The 27,797-nt window shown below is 39.2% G+C and overlaps 2 long non-coding RNA genes across 5 annotated transcripts; both read left to right on the top strand.

Annotated features, from left to right (window-relative positions):
* Positions 1 to 7,358: 7,358 nt before the first annotated feature.
* On the top strand, positions 7,359 to 14,703 carry LOC106089907 (uncharacterized). 4 transcript variants are annotated; one of them, XR_009398492.1, is made up of 3 exons: positions 7,439 to 7,587; positions 7,645 to 13,633; positions 13,707 to 14,703. It is a non-coding gene; the product is annotated as an uncharacterized LOC106089907 (long non-coding RNA). The 4 variants fall into 4 exon arrangements; XR_001221717.2 differs by having other exon boundaries at positions 7,481 to 7,587; positions 7,645 to 9,830; positions 10,888 to 14,703; XR_001221715.2 differs by having other exon boundaries at positions 7,359 to 7,587; positions 7,645 to 14,703.
* A 1,918-nt stretch (positions 14,704 to 16,621) lies between these two features.
* Positions 16,622 to 18,364, top strand: LOC131998025 (uncharacterized). The gene is made up of 2 exons (XR_009398493.1): positions 16,622 to 17,294; positions 17,368 to 18,364. It is a non-coding gene; the product is annotated as an uncharacterized LOC131998025 (long non-coding RNA).
* The last annotated feature ends 9,433 nt before the right edge of the window (positions 18,365 to 27,797 follow it).

Raw genomic sequence — 27,797 nt, forward strand, 5'->3', positions numbered from 1 at the left:
TAATTCGCTGCTAACAGATTTTCAATCTGGTTTCCGGCCAAAGCACAGTTGCACTACTGCACTTTTGAAAGTAGTTGAGGATGTAAGGAGTGATATTGACAGCGATAAAGATACCTTTCTTGTTCTTTTAAATGATTCGAAAGCATTTGATTCCGTTGATCCCAATATACTTTGCCTCAAACTGAAACATTTATTTAAATTTTCTGAAAGAACAACGGATCTTATATATTCCTATCTTTCGAATAGAAGCCAATCGGTATGTGTTGATAGCCGGTGTTCTAGTTATCTTCCAGTCTCAAGAGGTGTTCCACAGGGGTCTGTATTGGGCCCACTCCTTTTTTCCTTATATAGCAATGACCTTCCTGGACAGTTGTGCAACTGTGGTATTCATATGTATGCCGACGACGTACAGCTGTATATGAGCTCCTTGCCGGAGAGGCTGATCGATGGCGTACTTCGACTTAATAATGACTTGGATAGGATAAACACATGGGCAAATGCCAACGGACTACTTTTAAATCCAACAAAGTCAAAGTGCCTTGTAATTGGTAAGAATCGGGTGACAATGCCGCAATGTGGCATTTGCTGGAGCCCCAATTGAGATTGTTTCATCTGCAAGAAACCTTGGTTTGGAGTTTGATGATAGACTTTCATAGAAGAATCATGTCAGTATGACAGTGGGCAGTATACCCCTTTGTCAATAAGAATGCTTTTGGCTAGGACATTTATTCTGCCGAAACTATTATACTCTTGCGAGGTTTTTACGGTTGTGATGTTACTCATAGGAATAAATTGCACGTAGCCTTTAACGATGTCGTAAGATACATTTTTAGTTTGCGTAGAAGAGACCGGGTATCTGACTTTGCCAGACAAGTATATAGTGTCTCTTTTAACTCGTTCCTTAAGATACGCTCGTTGCAAATGATCCACAAGATAATTTATACCAATGAACCGTCCTATCTGGCTTCTGTATTGCGTTTTGCCAACTCTACAAGAGGTAAACAAGTAATACAAATACGTCTTCAATATCTTGTATCTGAACAACAGTTCTTTGTTAATGCTATACGTTTCTGGAATAATATTCCCAATAGTATTCAAATTATAAGTAATGAACGACGGTTCAAATTTTTGATTTATAATCATTTTAATTAATTATTTGTTTTTTATAACTATTTATTAATTTATTTTATCTGTAACTTTTCTTTAAAGTTTCTTTTTCTTTAATTAACTAACCCACGCTTTATACAAGACACTGTCTTTTGTATGGGTTTTATCATAATAAAATACAAATACTGCCGAACCTAGCCGGCTGTTAAAAGCTGCTCGCGTGAGACCACCTTATTTAATCCGCTATGTTTGCAACCAAGACATTTATGTCGCCACTTAAAAATAGTTGTGTAGAATGCAGGACAAACATCGATTTATAATTTTGGGCGAATTTGTCTGCGTGAAGTTAACGAGTCGCTAATTTTCGATATCAAAAAAAGTTTCTTATTCACTGGGTGACACAAAGTGACTAAAAACTCAACATGTATGAAAATTGTTAACCGTTTTAACTGTCGTCACCAGAATATTAAGTGAAAGTTAACCACTTCCAGTCAGGAGGACAGGAACGGATTTCGAACAAAAAGGGGAGGTCATTATCATCATTTTGGTATATGACATATATCCTAAAACTGTTTTTTTGTTCAACAAGCCTTTCAGATTACCGTTTCGTAACTGGAGAGCAGGACACAAATTCCAGTCTGGAGTCAATAAAAGAATTACGTACAAAAAAGTGTATACACCAAATGAAAGTGAAGGTCATTGGCTTTATTTTAGTACATCGCACATATCCCAGAACTGCGTTTCTGGAGTCTATAAATGGACTTCCTTCAAAAAAGTGCGCACACAAAATGAAGGCCATTGGCATCATTTAGGTATACCGCACATATACCATAACAGTTTTGTGTGGAACAATTCTTCCAGATTATCCTCCCAATCTGGAGGGCAGGACACAAAATCCAGTCTGGAGTCCATAAAAGAAATTCGTACAAAAAAGTGTCAATACCAAATGAAAGATGAGGTCTCTACCTTTAGTTTGGAATTCCGTATATATATTAGAACTGTTTTTTTTTTAACAAACTTTCGAGATTTCCGTTTCAAGCTGGAGGGCAGGAGGCAAAAGCCAGTCTGGGGTCTAAAAATAGACTTCGTGAAAAAAAGTGCGCACACTAAATGAAAGTGGAGGTCACTACCTTCAGTTTGGTATACCGCATATATTCCAGAACTGCTTTTTATTGAACAAAGTTTCCAGATTTCCGTTTCAAACTTGCAGTGGCGCATGTCGATGTATCCAATACTAATATTATATATTGAAACGGAACGTCTGCTTTAAATGGTTGGACAATACTGAATTTTTATTCCACCTCCAAAGTATGTAAGCATACAATGCTTGCTAAACCAATTTGTGTGGTAATGTTTTGGTTCTTGTTTTTCTCTCGTTGGAACATATTTGTAGCTGATGTTTATAGGTTGGAATCGACTGGACGATAAATCGCCAGCCGATAGAGCTTAGAACTATCCCATGGCGAAACCATTAAAGGTGGTTTCATTTGTACAACAACCACAAATCATTCTCAACAAAGAGAATGCAACAAAAATCTGTCATCTTAATACCGCCAAACCTGGCAGGCTGTTAATGGCTGTTCGCGTGAGACCACCCCTTTTAATCCGCCTTGTGAACTATTCAAGATATATTCATTTGCAGCTAGTGGCAGTTGCCTAATAACATGGCTTCACCATGATACCTACTTCACGCACTAGGTATCCCAACATCGGTACCTGTACTTACCTCTAACAGGTTCCCTACCACCTTCCTGAATTAATCTAAGCCAACATCACTATTAAACCTTTCTAAAACATTAAAAACTAAGGTATTTATTTCCTTGGCATCTGAATACATTCAAATGAACAACTATAAAAGAAATCAGATTTTGAAATTGTCAGAAAAAGAAATAAAGATAAGAACAGAACGATTCAAAGGAAAAAAGGACAATTTGATTTTAAAACTTAAGAAACCCCAAAATAGTATGCTCAAGTATACTATTCTGGGGTTTCTTGTCACTACCTGTAAATGCATAGTATATATATACAGGTAGTGACAGTTGCCCAACAACAAAATATTGAGTGCACTTTCTGTCAAAATCAGTGATTAGTGCAACACTAATTTTGAGTATGTTACTAGTTCGCGCCATTTTTCGTTGTTTGTGTATTGTATGGTTTTAATTACAATGCACACATACAACCAAAACTCGTTGACAGATAGTGTACTTCACGAGAAAAAATTGTACCCAGCTAAAAATGGTGATGGATTTGCCTCCTTTTCTGGAATAACTGAAAAAATTTCGGAAATCCGTTTTTTCACTTATTAAAACAGAGATGCCCCATTGGAAACTTTAGTGATTTTGGCTGCTAAACAATAATGAAACGGAATAGCTAAAATGGTATGTATTAAAAAAAACATGATTTTCACATAAGATCCGATGGTTTTCATATTAAGATGCTTGTTGCTGAAGTCCATGGCGAAACAATTAAAGGTGGTCTCATTTGTACAACAACTAAAAATCATATGGTGCAATTCGCCATCTTACCATCAAGCTGATCGACGTTTTGCCAACACAGGTAAAGAAATTTGTGCGCTTGTGTGTACACGTATGCATACATGAGCAGAGATTATGCGAGAAGGAAGATAACAAAAAAGAGAATCGAAACAAAAATCTGACATCTTAATACTGCCGAACCACCTTATTTAATCCGCCATGGTTGCAACCAAGACATTTATTTCGCCACTTAAAAATAGTTGTAAAGAATACAAGACAAACATCGATTTATACTTTTGGACGAATTTACCTGCGTGAAGTTAACGAGTCGCTAATTTTCGATAACAAAAAAATTTCTTATTCACTGGGTTACACAAAGTTACAAAAAGTCAAAATGCATGAAAATTGTTAACCGCTTTTACTGCCGTCCCCAGAATATTAAACGAAAGTTAACCACTTCCAGTCAGGAGGACAGGAACGGATTTGGAACAAAAAGGGGAGGTCATTACCATCATTTTGGTATATGACACATATCCTAAAACTGTTTTTTTTTTGTTGAACAAACCTTCCAGATTTCCGTTTCGAAACTGGAGAGCAGGACACAAATTCCAGTCTGGAGTCCATAAAAGAATTACGTACAAAAAAGTGTATACACCAAATGAAAGTGAAGGTCATTGGCTTCATTTCAGTACATCGCACATATCCCAGAACTGGGTTTTGTTGAACAATACTTCCAGATTTCCGTTTCAAACCGGAGGACACAAAATCCAGTCTGGAATCCATAAAAGAAATTCGTACAAAAAAGTGTCAATACCAAATTATAGATGAGGTCATTGCCTTTAGTTTGGAATTCCGTATATGAATTAGAACTGTTTTTTTTAAGTAAGCATACAATTCTTGCTAAACCAATTTGTGTGGTAATGTTTTGGTTCTTGTTGTTCTCTCGTTGGAAAATATTTGGAGCTGATGTTTATAGGTTGAAATCGGCTGGACAATAAATCGCCAGCCGATATAGCTTAAAACTATCCCATGGCGAAACCTTTAAAGGTGGTCTCATTTGTACAACATCCACAAATCATATGGTGTAATACGCCATCTTGCCATCAACCTGATCGACGTTTTGCCAACACATTCAAAGAAATTTGTGTGTGTGTGAGTATACGTGTTTGTACACGAGAAGAGAATATCTGAGGAAGAAGATAACAACAAAGACAATGCAAACAAAAATCTGTCACCCTAATGCCGTCAAACCTAGCCGGCTGTTAGCAGCTGTTTGCGTGAGACCACCTTTTTAAATTCGCCTTGGAACTATCCAAGATATATTCATTTACAGGTAGTGGCAGTTGCCCAACAACAAAATATTGAGTGCACTATCTTTCATGATCAGAGATTAGTGCAGCACTTATTTTGAGTACGTTACTAGTTCGCGCCATTTTTCGTTGTTTGTGTGTGTTATGATTCTTAACTTAATGCACACACACAACCAAAACTCGTTGAGAGATAGTGCACTTCGCGGGCAAAAATTTGGTTTGGTTTACGGTACACTACTTGGTATTATGTCATGGAACTTTCCATGGCGAAAAAATAAAAGGTGGTCTCATTTGTACAACAACCACAAATCATTTTCAACAAAGAGAATGCAAACAAAAATCTGTTAACTTAATACCGTCAAACCTGGCAGGTTTGACGGTATTAAGATGACAGAAATAACCTAAGTTAACCTAAGCCAACATCACTATTTAAACTTTCTCAAACGTTATAAACGAAGGTATTTATTTTCTTGGCATCTGAATACATTCAATGACCAACTATAAAAGGAATCAGATTTTAAAATTGTCAGAAAAAGAAATAAAGATAAGAACAGAACGATTCAAAAGAACAATTTGAATTTAAAACTCAAGAGAACAAAACATTAAAGAGTTTAAATCAAGAAACCCCAAAATAGTATGCTCAAAAGAGACTAGTATATATTCATTTACAGGTAGTAACAGTTGCCCAACAACAAAATATTGAGTGCACTTTCTGTCAAAATCAGTGATTAGTGCAACACTAATTTTGAGTATGTTACTTGTTCGCGCCATTTTTCGTTGTTTGTGTGTTGTATGGTTCTTAATTACAATGCACACACACAACCAAAACTCGTTGACAGATAGTGTACTTCGCGAGAAAAAATTGTACCCATCTAAAATGGTGATGGGTCTGCCTCTTCTTCTGGAATAACTGGATTTCGGGCTCAGTAGATGGTGGCACCGGCTCAGCAGTCGTAGCTGTAACCTATTGATCCGTCTGTCAGTATATGTCCGCCGGTTTATTGTTAATTGTATGTATCTTTCCTTTCTTTTTGTGTGACTATATTTGTGTTAGTTATTTTGTATATGTATTTTTTTTAATGAAGTGGCGATGAAATAATTATTTTCTTTCCCTTTTCTTTTCAGAGACAGCACAATCGGCCTATGTTAATGGGTCATAACCAAGGCATAATTACCAGGTAGTATACCGTAAACAGCTAAGTAAAATTTTTTCTCGCCAAATAGTGCTCTCAATATTTTGTTGCTGGGCAACTGCCACTACCTGTCAATTAATATATCTTGGTCATAACCTACTTTTTAACTAAAGCTACGTAAGCTGAGCTGAAACTAAGATGCCTTGGGCACCTTTTCTAAGACAGATAAAAAGGTAAATTTTATGTAAACTAAACTCAAAATTGTCCTACCACTACCCACTATTAATAATAAATATTGTTATTTTGCATTTCTTTACAGATATAGGCGGAAACAAGAAGAAGTCCGTCGAGAGTTCGTCTGTCCAATGTTACATGTGCAATAATAGCCCGCATAAGGTTTTCATTACCTGGGCATGTTGGTGGGAGCATGCCAGTTCTCTGCGCCTCCCACGGTGATTGAAGCGGTGATGATGGCTGGACGTGACCGATAAGGTAGGTTTATATATGTAGTTTCAATCTTGGTTGTAATTTTGCGGTTTTGTTTAGTTTGTAAGTTAGCAATTTTATTTATTATAAGTTTGTGGATTTATTTAGCTTGTAAGTGTTTAGATCGTTTATTTTCCTTTGCAGGTCATTTAGCATGTAAGCTATCTTAGCTTTTAAGATTGTAGTCTATTGTTTTATAGGTGTCACTTTCCCTTGTTCAGATCACAAATTCAGGTTTTAATGCTTATTTCTGTCACACAATTAATATTTTCTTCTTTCTTTTTCTTTACAAGGGATATTTAGGTCGCACTACAATGCATATGCCTAGTATCGGTTCAACAAAAAAGACATGATTTTACTCGACTCCACACGTCCAACCAGCTTCAATCTTCAAATCCAACAGAGCAAAAGAAGCCAGGGTATCTTGCCATTTTTTCATAAATCCCCTAATGGCCTCTTTCCCTTTTTTCTTTTTCTCCTTGATATTTAGCCCCAAGCGTTGCCCACCAAAAATTATTAAAAACCAATCACGAAAGTGACAAATAAGATCGTAAGGGGGATATTCAATGTCAAAGACGCGCACATAACAAACCTAACTATCCTGCCGGTATCCTATCAAATGATGCAATGGAAAAAGTGCAATTTCTTGCCGTGTATAAAGGTTCCAAAATCTGGCTGTCTTCGAAACGGCATCCCTAAAAGGTGTTCCAAACTGCCATCCCTATCTACATCAATTATTCTCTTAATTCACGGAATTCGTCGTTCAATAGGCAGAATTCATTATTTAATTACCTCCACTTTCAGAAAACTGTCATTTACACAAACTGAACTCTACGGTCTGAATTTCATTGGGAGCGGTGTCTATAACACCCTAACGCATACCACGCTGTAGCGAATACAATAATACGCTGATTTTGACAACCGAAAAATCTCCATCCTTACGTGGGTCCATCCCTTTATCGCATATGGTGACATGTGGGCCTCCCTAAAATATCCGACATATGTGCACGTAGCTAGGGTCTGAACGGGTTATATTAACTCGGGGTGAATGAAATAGTCAGCCAAAGTGTAAAAAGAGTAAGAATAAATAAAATAAAATCAAAATTGCAATTGAAAATTGTAAAATATTGCCAGAATTGATTGTGTATGACAGTGATTTCCAGCCATTACAACCAAAGGAATTTGCCAGGTTCCCGCTGCAAGAAAACAACCACTGCCATCAAATAATTTGGGTCAAGCCGTTCTTATGTGATGAGTGATCTACAGCCCTGTGTTGTCAATTAATTTGCCTATTCATTGTTAAAAAAACAGTGCCGTCATAGTTGTTTTATGTTTAAAGTCGTTTTTGTGTTCTTTGTTTTTCACATTTGATCTTTTATTGTCACAAGCCACCGAAACGCAGCAGAGAAGTAAACGATCAAGTTAAAGCCCCAGCCCGTTTTGACGCATACTTGATCGATATGACTCTTCAGCATTCACCATTAAATCACCAAAACTTCTTCAGCAGGCGCCGCTTCTACCAACGAGACACATCTATGCACGCCATCAATCCAAGAACACCTAAACTTTACAGATCAGCAGCGCACATAAAAGCCAGCATTGACCTCTGCCTGTGACGTCCGTACAGCAGCCGAAAAACAACCCTTACAAAAGCCAACAACAGTCAACGAAGCGGGTGAGTTACAAAGCAAATGCACGAAATGCAACAAAATATGTTACAAATGCAGACAATGCTGCAAACTGCAACAATTGCAGTTGCAACAGACTCAAATGCAGCAGTTAAGAAAAGACATGGTTGAGGCACTAACATCAAAACACGCGAAGCTGTCCGTCCAGAATCCTCAAACATCATTGCAGCAGCCACCAGCCAGTAATCGGACATTGGAGCCATCAAGTATATCACAAACCATATCACAGCTGCCACCACAACAAACCGCCATACCGCCGCCGTCACAATAATACGCCACACAGTCGCACCAGTTAGTCCAGCCAAAGCAAGTAACGCAACAGGAAATTCCAAGACAATTTCGTCAACCATGTACTGTCTAGCTTATGAACCAGGACATGAATTCCCAAATAGTGTTTTAAACACACTAAACCCTTATATTAATTTGTCACAAAAGAAAATTTACCCCCTTCCAATATTTTCAGGATTGCCCGAGGAATGACAAACTTTCTCCTAAGCATTTTACAGTAACACCGATGAATTTCTTTACAATAATCTGCACAATATAATGCGCCTGAGGAAATCCATTAAAGGCAATGCTCGTGAAGCTGTGGAATATTATTGGGAAGCTCTGCCAATTTTGAATGAATAATTTAAGGGAAACCTTCGGCAGACCGGAACAACTCATCAAAAGCCTGATTGATAAGGTCCGTAAAATTCCCCCTTTGGTCAATGATAATTTGGAGGCAATAGTAAGTTTCGCCAATAAGATGACAACCATGGCTACGTTCTTAAAAAACGCTCGTGGAGAACATCATCTTTATAATCCATTTTTGTTAAGTGAGTTGGTTGCCAAACTACAGATTAATGGACAAATGGAATGGGGTGAGAAATGTCGGTTTTTAAAAGAAGCTCCTAACATCGTCCACGATACCTCGTCGCCACAACCAAACCGAAAGTTCGCATGTGTCACCGTTAAAAAGTGTATTGTCTGCAAGGGACTCTGCACGTCAATCAAAAAGTGTAAACACTTTCTGGAAATGTCTTGCGACGAAAAATGGAAAAGGTATACAAAACCACGTGAAAAAATGAGTGTTTGAAATATCACAACAATTTGCTTTATAACGATGTTGCGGACACTGACAAAAACGGTAAGAGTTATGTAAATCCAGCACTATCACAAGAGCCCGAGCTGAGAAATTGTCATGCCCTATGTGAAACCGGCAACATTTTGTTCCAAATATTGCCCATCCCAATATATGAAAAATATTAAATTATTTCTACTTATGGTTTTATAGATGACTGCGCAAATGTATCCATGCTCGATTTTTCAGTGATTTAAAAGAACTTGAAAAATAAAAGAATAAAAGAAAAAGCGAAAAGCTTAAAGAAAGTAAAGTTGTAAAAACCTGTAAAAGAAAAAGAAACATTTATTAAAGAAGAAAACATTGAAAAGAAATAGAAAAAAAGTAAATCAAATAATGTACATTTTAAAGCTAAAAACTTAAGTCTAAAAAAAAAGCTAAAGCCAAGACTCTTCCACCTCCACTGCCACACATATAAAAGACTTCAGCAGCTGCAATTGGCATATCCACAACCCCTGTCGCTACTCCACTGAGGGACCTAGACGCTGTCGCATACCAATGTCCACAAGGTAGTCCAAAACGTTTCTCCGACCATAAACCGACAGGCATACAGACGGTTGACTCTCGACAGATTTATTTTGTTATAAAAGTTTTTTTTTTGGGTAAAAAAAGAGATAAAAAAGGAAATTAGGTAGGGACAACATCGAGCTTTTTTATTACTTACCCTTTGGTTGGGTTCGATACAGTAACCTAAACATGAGCTCATAGTTAGGTTAGGTAGTGGATAGTAGAGGATATTTCCTTGCCCATCAGCCAATGTTGACCTTACGGTGCTGAGAAAGCAGCACATCAGAAAACCCCCAGAAAATAATAAAGGAAAAAAACATTTTTAGACAAGAACTGACTGCGACAGATACACTTAAACACGACAATACTTACCAAAGATTAGACGGATGGACGGACAAACGAGAACCTAAAAGGGCGCAGAGGCTGCCACCAAGACCACAATACCCGGGGACTCCATTGGCATTTATCCGGAACAGTCGCCATTGGAACCAGGAACCTGAAAATCACAAGATTAAGAAATTAAATTTGAAAGCCTTAATTTTTGCTTGAAAATTATTTTGCTAATTATGATCCAAATTCCTGATTTTGCTCTAAAGTGAATATTTCACGAAGAATTTGTTAGTTTTGATAACTTGCATTTTAATTTCTTAACTACCTTTTTTGGTTATTACAAGCTTTTGTTATAAATGTCAAAATTGAGATTATCAGGGAGGTTGTGACCTCAAAAAAAAAACAATGCCGAATTTTGTAAGAATGATAGAATGAAATATTTTTGGTTTTTTTTCTTTTCCATGAAGGGATAGGAAACTAAAGAAAGGGGAAGGAATGTTGTAATGAACAGGTGAGTAAGCTTTTGGGGTACTCCGATTTAGTGGGCCATGGGAGTACCATGGTTTGGGGAGGGTTAGGCCGAGGCATGCCATGGATGACCGGCATGCCAGCGAACCGATAAAGACATTGTCCTGTGTGTTAAATTTCCAAGTGATTATGTACCCGCTGTATTTGTCCATCCACAAGCTGGTTGATTTTAGTTTTTTTGTCCCTACTTTTTGGCAATAGGTGTTGGCAAAGAACCGCGCCCCATCTACTGAGCCACAGCCGGAGCTCAACCGCCAGCATCAATTGCCACTCCAGAGAAAAGGTGGAGTGACCTCCTATGGGGGTACGTGACAAAGCAGGAACAATTATCGTTACAGTGGCTTAATGGGCATTGTGTGGCTCAAGACTCCGAAGTTTTCGATGTGACACTTAGTAGAATCGGAGAAGGAGATAAAAGATACACCATTAAAAGTGTTTATACGATGTCAGACCTATCTTTGCCAGTACAAAGTTTTGATTTGGCAAGTATGGTGAAATGTTCTACAAATCTTGATGTATCGAAAATAAAATTTGTTAGTTACAAAAATGTTCAACCAAAATTAATACTTAGCCTACATCATTGCTTTTTAACAGTCCATTGGAAGTGCCCCGCTTGTTGTCAGCCGCTGGACCGATCGTAACCACCACCAGATTGTCCTTCATGCCAGAAAGTTGTTGTATGTTGTATGTTGCCCAATGACACTAAGGAAGATCCCATACAGCAACTAAACATCATGATGCAAAGGTACTTTGATATAGAGACACTCGATGTAAAAGTAACTACATCTAAGCCTTTGCCATCAGAGGATAAACGTGCACTACAACTTTTAAATGAATTTTCAAGAAAGGTCGATGAACGATACGAGTGCCGACTTCTATGGAAAGAAAATTTGTCCTCATTTCCAGAATCGCATGAAATGGCTCTAAAACGTTTGTATTATGTGAAGAACAAAATGGCCCGAAGCAGTGACTATGCGAGTGCATATCATTTGAAAATCAGGGACTATATAGCAAAAGGTTATGCCAGAAAACTCGAGGTAAACGAGAATCCCGTTTTATTTGCCGCACTTTGGAGTGCAAAATATAAACAAGAATGGAATCGTTTTCGATGCCGCCTCTGAAGTTCAGAATGTGTCTTTGAACAAATGTCTCTTAAGCGGGCCGGACATAAATAATACATTGATTTCAGCCATTTTTAAATTTCGCGAAGCCTCAGTTGCCGTTTGTGGAGACATTAAAGAAATGTTCCATAAGATCAAAATCGTCAAAGAAGACCAGGACTGTCAGCGATTCTTGTGGAGAAATGGGGACAAAAGAAAAAGTGGAAGTGTACGTTATGCAGAGGATGATATTTGAAGCTATATGTTCGCCAATAATTGCCCAGTTTATTAAAAACTTAAATGCCCAAAGATTTTTGCAAGAAGCCCCTCGAGCAGTGCATGGTATAATCGACCGTTACTACGTCGACGATTACGTCGATTGTTTTGACACTGAGGACGAAGCTGTAAGTGTTGTAAAAGATGTTATCAAAATTCATAGTGCTGGTGGATTTGAGCTAAGAAATATCATTTCCGATTCGGAATGGGTGGTGAGATCTTGTGGACAATCGCACAACGGAGGAAACAGCGATGAGTCTTTGAATAAAGATAATATAGAAAAAAATTAGGAATACACTGATTACCAAACCCAGTTGTTTTTGGTTTTCGTATCAATTTCCATAAAGTGGTGAAATCTATTTTAGAATTTACCAAGGTTCCCATCAAACGTGAAATGTTTTCACTAAATAGTCAATTTATGACCCATTTGGATTCTTATGCGAATTTACGATTATTCTCACCTTTTTTTGCCAAGATTTTTTCAACACCAAAGTTGATTTGCATATTTTCACTAATGCTAGCGAAGAAGCGAAGGCGACAGTAGCGTCTTGGCGTGTGGTAAGTGTGGTCGGAATTAAAGTCGTATTTGTAATAGGCAAATCTGCTTGTGCTATCATATTATACGCAAATTAGAACTGTAGGCAGCAGTAATGGGTGTTCGTATGAAGGACTTGATAATTGCTAACTAAAAGTTAATAAAATCCATTTTTGGACAGATTCTCGTACTGTTATCCGCTGGATTCGTTCTGATCAGCGGAAGTACAAATAATATGAAGCCTATAGGATGGCCGAGAGCAGCGAAATGGATAGTTGGAATTGGTGTCCGGGATCTAAAAATCCAGCCGATGACACAACAAGAGCAAAATTTCCCATTAAGTATGAAGCGGGCGGACGGTGGACAAATGGACCGGAGTTTTTACACTTGGATGAGTCTCAATGGCCCTTGAAGTTGCAAATGGAAAACTGCCTGGATGCTAGCAAAACAGAACGGCGATCTAAATATGTCATATATGTGGCTCGTCAGGTTTGCAAATTACGTCCTGATATTAACAGGTTTTCCAAATATTCCAGATTAAAACGCACTATGGCTTGGGTTTATCGATATGTAAAAAATTTGTTTCGAAAAATAAAAGGAGTCGACATTATCAAAGACAAGCTAAGCGTGGAAGAAGTAGCATGTGCCGAAACGCACTTATGTCGACGAATACAACGTGAAGTTTTTCGGATGGCCACATCAATTTGTCAACCGTAAGAGGCGAAGTGCGCTTGAAGTTCTGGGTTCCATCGTTACGCCGATTGCTGAATAGTATTCAGTCACGATGTCAAGCCTTTCGCTAACGGAGAGCGCCAACCTCAAATGGGCCCATTGTCGATAGATCGTGTTACACGATATGTTCGTGCTTTCGCTTACACTGGTTTGGATTATTTTGGGCCGGATGGCCTTGTTTACCTGCTTAACCGTTCGTGCTATCCATCTGAAGATAGCCAATGATCTATCTAGTGATGCTTGTCTGTTATGCATTAGGAACTTCATAAACCGACGTGGAACTTCATAAAGCGCCACTAATTTTGTTGGTATCTAGAAAGAGTTGCAGGGTGAGAAAAACTTTATTGATAATGATAAGATGACTTCATATCTTACAGCATTGGGTATCCAATGGAAGTTCAACACGCCGACGAATCCAAGCGAGGGTGGTGCATGGGAGAGGCTCGTGCAGTCGGTCAAGAAGGTCCTTCATATGATACTGCGCGAATATTCACCCAGACTTGAAACCCTGCAAAGTTTTTTAATTGAAGCTGAGAATATGGTTAATTCCAGACCATTGACGCATTTGGCTGTTACACCAGAAGATCCCCACCCATTGACGTCAAATCACTTTTGAATGGGCTGTGCAAATTCAACCCAAACACCAGCGCCATATGAACCTCGTCTAATGTGCCCTCTTAAGCAATGGCGTATTGTGCAAATTTGAAAAATGGTATGTGGCATCAATGGGTTCGGGAATATTTGCCGGAGCTAACTCAACGCACAAAATGGTGTCTTCCTTCTCATCCTGTCAACATTGGAAGCCTTGTTTTTATATGCGACTCAGACATTCCCCGCACTCAGTGGAAGCGTGGAAAAGTTGTTGAATTGCTTACTGGCAAAGATGCCGTGGCCCGCTCTGCAAGAATCAGTACCCATTCCGGTTTTTGTAGAAGGTCAATATCAAACTTGCCGTTTTAGATGTGGATGCAGAAGATTTGAGTGGTGAAGCCTCCCCATCCGGGTCATTTCACGGAGGCGAGGATGTCTATGATGGTCACTCTAAAGTGAGTGGCGAAGATGGTTACCCCTAAAATGGGTGGCGAAGATGGTCAACCCTAAAGTGGGCAACGCAAAAAGGGTTGAATGTGGTATGAACCGCATCCATTGAACACTAAATGTTTTTGCAGTCTGATCATAAACAGTAAAATTGATAATGTATATGTAAATTTGTATAAAAGCCCTTCAGGCCTTGATTCTTACCTTTTTGCTTGGGTAACTTAACTAAACACGTAAGGTTAACCTTTATAATTTGTTAAATTTTTATAAATTTTTACCTTTATTTTATTAACGAATAAACATAACACAATCTTTTGTCATCAATCATTTAAACAATCAATTGTCTGGTTATTTGTCTTGGGTGCCGACTAGGATTGTATTACTGCCTGTTGATTGGTAACTTGTTTGGTTTATTCACTTCCGTTAGCCATTAGCAAACAGGACACTGAAGGACAATGTAGGTATATTTTGGGTTTTGCTGTTTGGCCAAATCAGGATATTGGTCCTTGGTCTAATACTGACCTAGACTTTGAAATTCTTAAAATATTTTCTTTCTAATTTACGATTTGGAATTTGTGAATGTTATCCATTACTTTGGCAACAAATGTAAGCTTATCTTTTCTTCTGAATCAAATTTTTTTATAGGGGATTTCTTTTTTTTTAGAGCCTAAATATAATTTTTTATTTCGATTATTTTTTTTTTATTTTCTTTCTTTATTTTCTTGTTATATGTCTAGGGTTCCGACTAAAATTTTATTACTGCCTGTTGCTTAGTAACTTGTTTGGTTTATTCACTGCCGTCAGCCATAAGCAAAAAGGACACTTCCAGGCAACAAGAAAAGAGCAATTATCGGTTTCTAAAGTTTTTTGATGGAATCATCCTCATCGGAGAGCTACGATGAAAACAACACCGTTCCTTTGAGTATGTTAAGGAGAGAAGATGCTGCCATGGCATTAAGTGGGTCTAACTGGGCAGTTAAACAAGTGACGCACAGTGGGATTACAAAAAATTAGTGCAAATTAGTCGGCCAATTGTGAACCGATACAGATATCGTCAATGATAATAAAATGTCCGTAGCCGCCACATGAGCAAATAGAAAGCTCCCTTAGCCTCAAATGGTCGTAGAAATTTATCGAGCCACAATATCCAAAAGCATTAGATGGTTAGTAAAAGGTATCTTTGTCAGCACAATATGTATACTTTTGTATACGGTGATGGCACGTAAAGCAGTTTTAGTCCTATGCAGCATTCGAAAAGCATTCTGATGCTCGGCGAATTGAAATTGTCCAACGAAAGGAGCGGGAGGAGAAGTCCCTCATGCGTCTTGGCTACTGTTGAGAGATGGGAGATCGGTCTGTACGACTCCCCCTTGCTCGTGTCCTTTTCAGGTTTCAGTAGCGGGATCTTCCTACCTTCCAAACATCGGGCAGTATAATAGTGTTCAGATAGGATGAGAACAGTTGTAAGGTAATCGATTCCAGGCAGATCCAGATTCTTCAGCATCAGTCTGTCTGGAACCAGCGCTTTGTTCGACTTGGCAGCAGTGTTTTGTACACTGAAAGACTCCATCGGGCCAATGCGGTGCATAGAACCGGCTGCCATGGGATTGCACGGTAATTTGTGATGGCTGTCCAGCGGCACGGAGATCACGGATATACTAATGGCTTCCCTTCCAGCCTTTTCGCTCTCGACTCAAAAAATTTACGTTTATCTAAGAAAAATACCTCACAATACCGTCAGAATTTTTATTTAAAATAAATTATTTTCCAAGCAATCAAATAAAAAACCAACCAAAAAAATCAGCTGTTTTTCTGCAAATTTTCACTGGAAGTTGTTACCGTACTTTTGCTCGCAAATTTTTTAAAGAGAGTAAAATGGCTCTTTCTCTCCATCAAATTTTTATTGGAAAATTACGCGAACAGACCTATTTTTTTATACAAGTGGAGAATGCTGGCAAAGGCTTTTGGAAAGTTGTGCTTATTTAACTAGTACATACGAGAATACTACAAAATCTAATTATTTTTACAAATAAAAGCTGAAATCGTTTCTTTTTAAATAGTTTTGTGTTTCATTATTTATTAATTGCGAAGGGGTGGGGTTTGGTTGAAATTGCAACAATGTTGTGTGCGCGATGTCAAATCTTGAGTAGGGCCACTAACCGTGTTATTGTGAATGACACAATGGTTATTCGATTGGCAAAACGGCATAAACAGCTGCCGTATAGGTGCCGTTGTTCATGACTGGTGGCTTGGGGACAAATATAAACAATGAGAAGAAAAGTGAAAGGAAAAAGGCCATGACAGGAAATTTTTGGAAAATAGACGATTTCCTGGGCTTTTTCCTTTCTCTTGGATTTGAACATTGAAGCTGGTTGGATGTGTGGAATCGAGTGAAATCGAGTGTTTTTTTGTTGTTGTGAAACTAAAGCCAGGCATATGCCTTGTAGTATGACCTTTTAAAAAAGAAGAAAGAGATGCTAATGCTTGTGTTTTTATTGATGGTTAATTGTGTGCCAAACAAACATTGAAACTTGAATTTGTAACCTAAATATGAAAAAGATACACCTGAAAAAAAGACTTTAATCTTAAGAGCCAAATGAACTTACTTGCTAAATAACCTGCTAAATAAAATAAACTACCCAAACACTTACAAGCTAAATAAACCATAAACTTACAAGCTAAATAAGCAAAAACTTACAAGCGCCAACCTCAAATGTGCCCATTGTCGATAGATCGTGTTACACGATATGTTCGTGCTTTCGCTTACACTGGTTTGGATTATTTTGGGCCGGATGGCCTTGTTTACCTGCTTAACCGTTCGTGCTATCCATCTGAAGATAGCCAATGATTTATCTAGTGATGCTTGTCTGTTATGCATTAGGAACTTCATAAACCGACGTGGAACTTCATAAAGCGCCACTAATTTTGTTGGTATCTAGAAAGAGTTGCAGGGTGAGAAAAACTTTATTGATAATGATAAGTTGACTTCATATCTTACAGCATTGGGTATCCAATGGAAGTTCAACACGCCGACGAATCCAAGCGAGGGTGGTGCATGGGAGAGGCTCGTGCAGTCGGTCAAGAAGGTCCTTCATATGATACTGCGCGAATATTCACCCAGACTTGAAACCCTGCAAAGTTTTTTAATTGAAGCTGAGAATATGGTTAATTCCAGACCATTGACGCATTTGGCTGTTACACCAGAAGATCCCCACCCATTGACGTCAAATCACTTTTGAATGGGCTGTGCAAATTCAACCCAAACACCAGCGCCATATGAACCTCGTCTAATGTGCCCTCTTAAGCAATGGCGTATTGTGCAAATTTGAAAAATGGTATGTGGCATCAATGGGTTCGGGAATATTTGCCGGAGCTAACTCAACGCACAAAATGGTGTCTTCCTTCTCATCCTGTCAACATTGGAAGCCTTGTTTTTATATGCGACTCAGACATTCCCCGCACTCAGTGGAAGCGTGGAAAAGTTGTTGAATTGCTTACTGGCAAAGATGCCGTGGCCCGCTCTGCAAGAATCAGTACCCATTCCGGTTTTTGTAGAAGGTCAATATCAAACTTGCCGTTTTAGATGTGGATGCAGAAGATTTGAGTGGTGAAGCCTCCCCATCCGGGTCATTTCACGGAGGCGAGGATGTCTATGATGGTCACTCTAAAGTGAGTGGCGAAGATGGTTACCCCTAAAATGGGTGGCGAAGATGGTCAACCCTAAAGTGGGCAACGCAAAAAGGGTTGAATGTGGTATGAACCGCATCCATTGAACACTAAATGTTTTTGCAGTCTGATCATAAACAGTAAAATTGATAATGTATATGTAAATTTGTATAAAAGCCCTTCAGGCCTTGATTCTTACCTTTTTGCTTGGGTAACTTAACTAAACACGTAAGGTTAACCTTTATAATTTGTTAAATTTTTATAAATTTTTACCTTTATTTTATTAGCGAATAAACATAACACAATCTTTTGTCATCAATCATTTAAACAATCAATTGTCTGGTTATTTGTCTTGGGTGCCGACTAGGATTGTATTACTGCCTGTTGATTGGTAACTTGTTTGGTTTATTCACTTCCGTTAGCCATTAGCAAACAGGACACTGAAGGACAATGTAGGTATATTTTGGGTTTTGCTGTTTGGCCAAATCAGGATATTGGTCCTTGGTCTAATACTGACCTAGACTTTGAAATTCTTAAAATATTTTCTTTCTAATTTACGATTTGGAATTTGTGAATGTTATCCATTACTTTGGCAACAAATGTAAGCTTATCTTTTCTTCTGAATCAAATTTTTTTATAGGGGATTTCTTTTTTTTTAGAGCCTAAATATAATTTTTTATTTCGATTATTTTTTTTTTATTTTCTTTCTTTATTTTCTTGTTATATGTCTAGGGTTCCGACTAAAATTTTATTACTGCCTGTTGCTTAGTAACTTGTTTGGTTTATTCACTGCCGTCAGCCATAAGCAAAAAGGACACTTCCAGGCAACAAGAAAAGAGCAATTATCGGTTTCTAAAGTTTTTTGATGGAATCATCCTCATCGGAGAGCTACGATGAAAACAACACCGTTCCTTTGAGTATGTTAAGGAGAGAAGATGCTGCCATGGCATTAAGTGGGTCTAACTGAGCAGTTAAACAAGTGACGCACAGTGGGATTACAAAAAATTAGTGCAAATTAGTCTGCCAATTGTGAACCGATACAGATATCGTCAATGATAATAAAATGTCCGTAGCCGCCACATGAGCAAATAGAAAGCTCCCTTAGCCTCAAATGGTCGTAGAAATTTATCGAGCCACAATATCCAAAAGCATTAGATGGTTAGTAAAAGGTATCTTTGTCAGCACAATATGTATACTTTTGTATACGGTGATGGCACGTAAAGCAGTTTTAGTCCTATGCAGCATTCGAAAAGCATGCTGATGCTCGGCGAATTGAAATTGTCCAACGAAAGGAGCGGGAGGAGAAGTCCCTCATGCGTCTTGGCTACTGTTGAGAGATGGGAGATCGGTCTGTACGACTCCCCCTTGCTCGTGTCCTTTTCAGGTTTCAGTAGCGGGATCTTCCTACCTTCCAAACATCGGGCAGTATAATAGTGTTCAGATAGGATGAGAACAGTTGTAAGGTAATCGATTCCAGGCAGATCCAGATTCTTCAGCATCAGTCTGTCTGGAACCAGCGCTTTGTTCGACTTGGCAGCAGTGTTTTGTACACTGAAAGACTCCATCGGGCCAATGCGGTGCATAGAACCGGCTGCCATGGGATTGCACGGTAATTTGTGATGGCTGTCCAGCGGCACGGAGATCACGGATATACAAATGGCTTCCCTTCCAGCCTTTTCGCTCTCGGCTCAAAAAATTTACGTTTATCTAAGAAAAATACCTCACAATACCGTCAGAATTTTTATTTAAAATAAATTATTTTCCAAGCAATCAAATAAAAAACCAACCAAAAAAATCAGCTGTTTTTCTGCAAATTTTCACTGGAAGTTGTTACCGTACTTTTGCTCGCAAATTTTTTAAAGAGAGTAAAATGGCTCTTTCTCTCCATCAAATTTTTATTGGAAAATTACGCGAACAGACCTATTTTTTTATACAAGTGGAGAATGCTGGCAAAGGCTTTTGGAAAGTTGTGCTTATTTAACTAGTACATACGAGAATACTACAAAATCTAATTATTTTTACAAATAAAAGCTGAAATCGTTTCTTTTTAAATAGTTTTGTGTTTCATTATTTATTAATTGCGAAGGGGTGGGGTTTGGTTGAAATTGCAACAATGTTGTGTGCGCGATGTCAAATCTTGAGTAGGGCCACTAACCGTGTTATTGTGAATGACACAATGGTTATTCGATTGGCAAAACGGCATAAACAGCTGCCGTATAGGTGCCGTTGTTCATGACTGGTGGCTTGGGGACAAATATAAACAATGAGAAGAAAAGTGAAAGGAAAAAGGCCATGACAGGAAATTTTTGGAAAATAGACGATTTCCTGGGCTTTTTCCTTTCTCTTGGATTTGAACATTGAAGCTGGTTGGATGTGTGGAATCGAGTGAAATCGAGTGTTTTTTTGTTGTTGTGAAACTAAAGCCAGGCATATGCCTTGTAGTATGACCTTTTAAAAAAGAAGAAAGAGATGCTAATGCTTGTGTTTTTATTGATGGTTAATTGTGTGCCAAACAAACATTGAAACTTGAATTTGTAACCTAAATATGAAAAAGATACACCTGAAAAAAAGACTTTAATCTTAAGAGCCAAATGAACTTACTTGCTAAATAACCTGCTAAATAAAATAAACTACCCAAACACTTACAAGCTAAATAAACCATAAACTTACAAGCTAAATAAGCAAAAACTTACAAGCTAAATAAGCCGTAAACTTACAAGCTAAACAAAACCTCAAAATTAGAAGCAAGATTTGAACTACAAACATAAACGTATCTTTTCGGCCACGTCCAGCCACTATCACCGCTTCAATCAACGTGGGAGACGCAGCAAACTGGCATGCTCAGACCCACATGCCCCATGTAAAGCCCTATGCGGACGGTTGAATTACCATTAACTTCGAACAAACGGATTCCAGACTTGACTTCCTAATTTTCCTTTTGTTTCAGCCTATATCTATAAAGAAAGAAAAATGCATATGTTTATTAAGAGTGGTTAGGCAGGACAATCGTGTATTTAGTTTCTGTGAAATTTACCTTTTTTAACTAGCTTTGGCGTAGGTTTAAAGTGTCCCAATAGTGATGCCGATTGTGCTAGCTCTAATGCAAGAGAAGCTAAGAAAAATACATGCATATGCATATTTTTACATATAACGCCACAGAGAGAAAAAGACTACATAAAAAGAACATACAAACAATATTAATGCAAATATAGGTACCAAACACTAAGAAAAAAAAAATAAACATACTTACCAATAAACAGACAGACACATACGGACGGACAGATCAACTGAGGGTCCATCTACCGGTACCAAGCAGGTGCCATCATCATCTACCGATCTGGGAGTCCGTCTCGCATTATTCCTGGTCCTGTTTCTAAACTAGAAGAAGAAAAGAAAGACCGTTTCATATTATTGTTTTTTCTAAGTTTATTCTGATTTTGTTTTTTTTTTATTTCCTTTTTTATCTTTTAAATTTCACATTTTCCGAATGTTTGCATTTAATTTCCTATGGGATTTTCAAACTAAATTTCTATTGCAATTCTGTTTTGTATTTTAGTCGTTCGCTAGAATAAAACTATGAAAGATTTTATAACGTTGAATAGAATCCTAAACATGTTGTTGGCTTAGGCTAATTTCGAAAGGTGTTAGGGTCAATTTGTCTATTCATTTCGTGAGTGAACGTGTTCTCCTTTTTTTCATTGTATCTTCGTCTACCCCTATTTTTGTGGACTTATTTCGGCGTAAAGTTGTCATTGGTTGCAAGAACCACCCCCATCCGGCGAGCTCTAGCCATGCTCAACGCCAGCATACCGGCAAGGCAAAACATGACACCACAAACGCGGATTTATCATCCGGTAAATCCTGCACATACGAACACCACCATAACAACAACATAAATGAATTTGAGTACGGTCCACACACACACATTTTTGTGTAAGCATGTACGTAATCAGCTGATAAATTGGTTGGTGCCATATTAATTCAATGGCAGCAAAGAAACCACACAAAATCAAATGTGGTAATCTTGTCAAACTACATAAAGAACGATTTAGGGAAATTTTTCCCCCCTAAAAAAACGTAGTACCAGCCTTAACTCGGTACCAAAATCTTACCAGGCTCTGTTCACTATGTGGATCGCGAACAAGTGAATATGAATGAAAGCCTTTTAACTGTTATGGTGGTGGTGTTTTGACCTCCCGATTGTGGTGTCGCTTGCTGCCTCGCCGGTATGCTGGCGTCTAGCCCGGCCAGGGCTCGCCGGATGGGGGTGGTTCTTGCAACCAACGACAACGTTTACACCATACACAAAAAATCATACCGAGCTTCGAGTAAATAAACAAACAAAAAAACATAAAGGTAGGCCGAAACAAGTCCATACAAAGGGAAGCAAAAAAAAACCAGATGACAGGAAGAGGGAAAATAGTACCGGAAAATAAGCGCACTTGTCCATTCACGAAACGAAAACAAATTAACATACCCGGCACGCCGCTTGGCTGGTTTTCTGCCAAGCTTCTGGCCCTCCCTCAGAGACTCCACCAGAGTCTCTCCTTAATGCCCCTAAAGCCATCTGGGACATCCCATTTGCTACCTTTACTTACCTTTTCTAAATGTAACCTACCACCTTTCCAAATCAGCCTAAGCCAACAACATAAAGGGTGATTTTTTTGAGGTTAGGATTTTCATGCATTAGTATTTGACAGATCACGTGGGATTTCAGACATGGTGTCAAAGAGAAAGATGCTCAGTATGCTTTGACATTTCATCATGAATAGACTTACTAACGAGCAACGCTTGCAAATCATTGAATTTTATTACCAAAATCAGTGTTCGGTTCGAAATGTGTTCATTCACCGTAACGTTGCGTCCAACAGCATCTTTGAAAAAATACGGTCCAATGATTCCACCAGCGTACAAACCACACCAAACAGTGCATTTTTCGGGATGCATGGGCAGTTCTTGAACGGCTTCTGGTTGCTCTTCACTCCAAATGCGGCAATTTTGCTTATTTACGTAGCCATTCAACCAGAAATGAGCCTCATCGCTGAACAAAATTTGTCAAAATTTGAACACATTTCGAACCGAACACTGATTTTGGTAATAAAATTCAATGATTTGCAAGCGTTGCTCGTTAATAAGTCTATTCATGATGAAATGTCAAAGCATACTGAGCATCTTTCCCTTTGACACCATGTCTGAAATCCCACGTGATCTGTCAAATACTAATGCATGAAAATCCTAACCTCAAAAAAATCACCCTTTATTTAGAATTCCTTTCAATAAACGTTATAAAATTTTAATAATGATCTTTTGGAAGACTAAATACAGGGAAATAGCAATAAAAATCCAGTAAAAAGAATATTAGGAAAATTTAACATTAAAAAAAAAATTAAATATCGAAATAAATTCAGACGAAAAAAACTAATATACTAAAGATGTTTCTCTCTTATTCTTCCAGGCCAGAATCAGGGCTAAGGCTTAGCATATGCTGACAGTAGATGATGATGTACCATCCGCTGAACTGTCCGTCCGTACGTGTATGTCTGTTTGTATTTTATTAATATGAAACCATTAAGTTTCTTCTTTAGTTTGTAAGACTTCAGTTTACTTTTTTCCAATTAGCTTGTAAAATTTAATATTTTCAATTTAGCTTGTAACATTGTAGGTTATTTATCTTTTAATTTCAAATTACCATTTTTAAGTTCATGCGGCAGCGTCCATTAGTGGCACAAAATATAATTCATTAAACAAAAAATTGCTAAAGCCTTGTTATATTATTATTATTATTATTAATATCTCTTGTTTTTCTTCCACTTCGATTGGTTCACCAGGCTATTTTTTTATTGGTTCGGTACGCAACTCCGCTCGGATGTACCGTTTTTTCTATCACACACTCCACACGTCCAGCCAGTTCCAATTCTCGAATCCAAGAGAAAGGAAAAAGCCCAGGAAATCGTCTATTTTCCAAAAATTTCCTGTCATGGCCCTTTTTCCTTTCACTTTTCTTCTCATTGTTTATATTTGTCCTTAAGCCACCTGTCATGAACACCGGCACCTATACGGCCAGCTGTTTCTGCTGTGTTGCCAAACGAATTACCATTGTGTCATTCACAATACAACGGTAAGTGGCCCTACCCAAGTTTTGTCATTGCGCACACAACAAAACCAACCATCCTGCCGATATCACTATCAAAGGATGGGAGGGAAAAGGCGCGATTTCTGGCAGTGTTCAACGGTTCAAAATCCGATTATTCATGAAGAGGCACTCCTAAAAAATGATTAGCACTGACTGACCACTTTTTATCAATACATCGTTCAATCAGCGGAATAAATCGTCCACTTACCCCAAATTTTACTCAATTTTACGTTCTGAATTTTACCGGGGACGGTGTCCCGAACATGGTAACGCCTACCACGCTATATCAAACACGATAAAATTTTGGTTGTTATCACCAAAATTCCCACATCTTTTTGTAAGTCCGCTCCTTTAATCTATATCGCCGCGTGAGGACCACCCTAATACGTAATGACATACGCGCCCGCCGCTAGGGCCGGACGGGGGAATATCAACTCGTGGTGAATGAAAAGATCATGCGTTGGAATAGTCGCTCTACTTTAAATACCTTCCCCATGGGCGGGCGTAAGGTTGTGGTTGCCGGCTGCGTTTCTTTGCATACCTGGCGTTGACTCACAAAACTTCGCACCTGCAAATTCATATTTGGACAGTAAAAGTACTCTTTTATTCGGTACAAAGTCTTGTGAAACCCGTCATTAGCCGACGTAGGTGGACAATGAGCCCTTTCAATGACTTCTTCAGTCAGCTCGGCGAGTACCCACAACATCCACGCGAAATCTTCACGCAATGGATCGCCAGCGTAGTGTCGCGTTCTCTTATAGGCAATGCCATCGATGACTCGAAAATCCGGTAAGCTAGCCGCGTTCTCTTCGATACTCCGGGCAAGATCCTTATAAGCATCGGACTTAAAGGCTGGCGAGGAGAGGTCCAATAATCGTCCCAAGTCCGCAGACAGTTCGTACATATCGTACCTTATGTTCGTCCATATCGTACCTATGTTCGATATCAAAATTAAAGGACTGTAAATGGAGACTCCACCTCGCCAATCTTCCGATTAAATCCCTATGGGACATCAACCACTTGAGGCTGCTATGATCAGTGATTATAGTAAAGGCCATCAATCCAATATATGGCCTGAATTTCTTAACGGCCATCACCACAGCCAAGCACTCTCTCTCCGTCACCGAGTAATTTCTCTGAGCAGACGTTATATTTTGTAAAAAATATGCAATGGGATGCTCTCCGCCCTCATCGTCCCTCTGAAATAGGACTGCTGCTATTCCCAGGTCGGAGGCATCGCATTGTACATAAAAATGTTTCTCAAAGTCCGGGTGAGAGAGTACTAGGGTGGATACTAGGGCTTGTTTCAGCTGATCAAAAGCAACCTTCGCCTGGTCGGTAAAGATAAAGGTCTTGCCTTTTTTAAGGGTATCGAAGATTGGGGTAGCTGTCGTCGAGTATCCGGGTACGAAACGCCTATACCAACCGGTAGCGACCACGAAGCTTCTCACCTGCTTTTCTGTCTTCGTTTCAACTTTCGCTGGATCCGCCTTGAGAGCACCTCCACCAACAATATAGCCTAAGTATCGGAGCTCTTTGAAACAAAATTTAAATTTTGCTACATTGATTGTGAGCCCCGCATTAGCTAACAAATCGGCAACGCGATTCAGCAACTCCAGGTAAGTGTCAAAATCTTGCGATACCACCAACAGATCGTCCAAATAAAAAAAAAGACAACGTCTCTTAGTGCTGCGGGAACCACTTTGTCCGTTAACCGGCATAACCTCTGTGCTGCATTACACAATCCAAAAAGCATGACGGTAAAATGGTAAAGAGGCCTCCCCGGCACCGTAAAGGCTTTTTTCTATTTACTGGATTCGTCAGGGGGTATGTGCCAGAAAGCATCCTTTAGGTCGACACTGGATATTTAATACGGAAGAGAATAGGCGTCCTTGACGGTGAGGGCATTCAGCTTGCGAGCATCAATGCATAGTCTATTTTTCTCGCCCTTGCGGACTAATGTCACTGGATGACTCCAGGGACTATCGCTCGGCCTATCACCCCCAAGGCTAGCATCCTTTCCAACTCCGCATACATTAATTTCAGCACAGTTGGCGACACCGGATAGTGTTTAATTTTAACTGGAGTTGCATCACGTGTGTCGATTGTGTGTACCTCAGACTGTGTCCGGCCCAAGCCTTTCTTAGTAAAACAAGGGAATTTTCCTATCACATCTTCCAAGCGTTTCCGCTGAAAGTCTTGTCATCATTGACACAGCCGTCAGCTTCTTCACAAAGGCTCACATTATTGGTGGTCAAACTCTCAATTTGAGCAAAAAGTTGAAATTTGCGCATAAAATCTATGCCGAGGAAAAGAGACCTTCCCAAAGACGGTACCAAAAAAAAAGTTAATTCATGAGACATTTTATTAAAGAAGACGGTGGCTGTGACCCTGCCTACTATTTTATGTGGACTTTCATCTGCCGTGTGTATATACGAGTGGAATGGATGTACCACTTAATTTGGTTTGTCGACAAAGTCGACACACCCTTTACCCAGACAGGATACTGTGGCACCACTGTCGAGTAAGCCCTCTATTTCCTGACCGTTTGTTACCAACCGGATATAAAAACGTGTGTCATCGCCCTCGTAGAGCGATGCCGCTGCAATTTGTCGCCGTAAAGCTTTCCTCTTTCTGTAACGCTCGCGCGCCTTTTTAACCTTATTGGAGATCCCAAAAATCCTCGCCTTTGCCTCCCTATACTCTTGAACCCGGACATGTAACGGCTTCAATTCTCTCAGCTTCGGGACAAGTGTAGAGCTATGCTTATGCTGTTGGGAATTACTAAGAAGGGTGATCTTTTTATCAGACGATGGGACTGGATCCTCTCCAGTCTCAGATGGGATCCTCTGTCGGTTTCCCTGACATTTCGGGCAGTTCCATCATGACCACACCTATAGCAGAAGAATTTTCTATGCGCGGCACAATCCACCCAGCTATGACCTTAACTCCACAATTCCAGCATGTCAAATTTGTTTTGCCCTGAATTGCATCCACTTTTATGGCCTCTAGGCGTAACTCTTCCTCCCAGGCTAACTCATGAACGCGCTGTGGCTGACGACGATTCAGAATTTGCGTTTGAATCTGGAATTCGTTTTCGAACCGCTGGTATTGCGTCAGCAGAGCCCTCTCAATTTATTCCTAAGATAGAAATTGCACACATTTGCAGTGGTTTCAGTACCAGTCAGGATCTGGTTTCTCCAGGAGTTGGTGGAATTTGGTTAGAAATTCGCCTTCAGGGCAATCGTAATCTCTTTTAAGCTCGCCAACGCGTAATATGAACTCCTGCACGTTCATGGTCTTAGAGGTTCCATCAAATTTAATTCCCCACTTAGCCAGATTTAGTTTGCCGATCATATCAGTGTGTGTGCTGCCTCCAGGCCTTCCAAAGTGTGAAGAATGACCTAGTAAATTCGGCGGCGGCAAATATGGTGGTGGCTCACTGGTATTTGGCTGCTGTGGCCTCTCAATCAATCGCGTATAATAGTTTGGCTGGCCTGGACCCCAAGATTTCCAGTACACCGATGGCAAGCTAAGACCACCGGTTTCCGAAACTGATGGTGCTGGTACGGATGATGGTGGGACAGCGCTGGTGCTCGGTACAAAAGTTGGTGGCTGTAAGTATAACGCC

This window comes from Stomoxys calcitrans, chromosome 1 (genome assembly GCF_963082655.1).
Source record: "Stomoxys calcitrans chromosome 1, idStoCalc2.1, whole genome shotgun sequence".
Lineage (NCBI taxonomy): Eukaryota > Metazoa > Arthropoda > Insecta > Diptera > Muscidae > Stomoxys > Stomoxys calcitrans.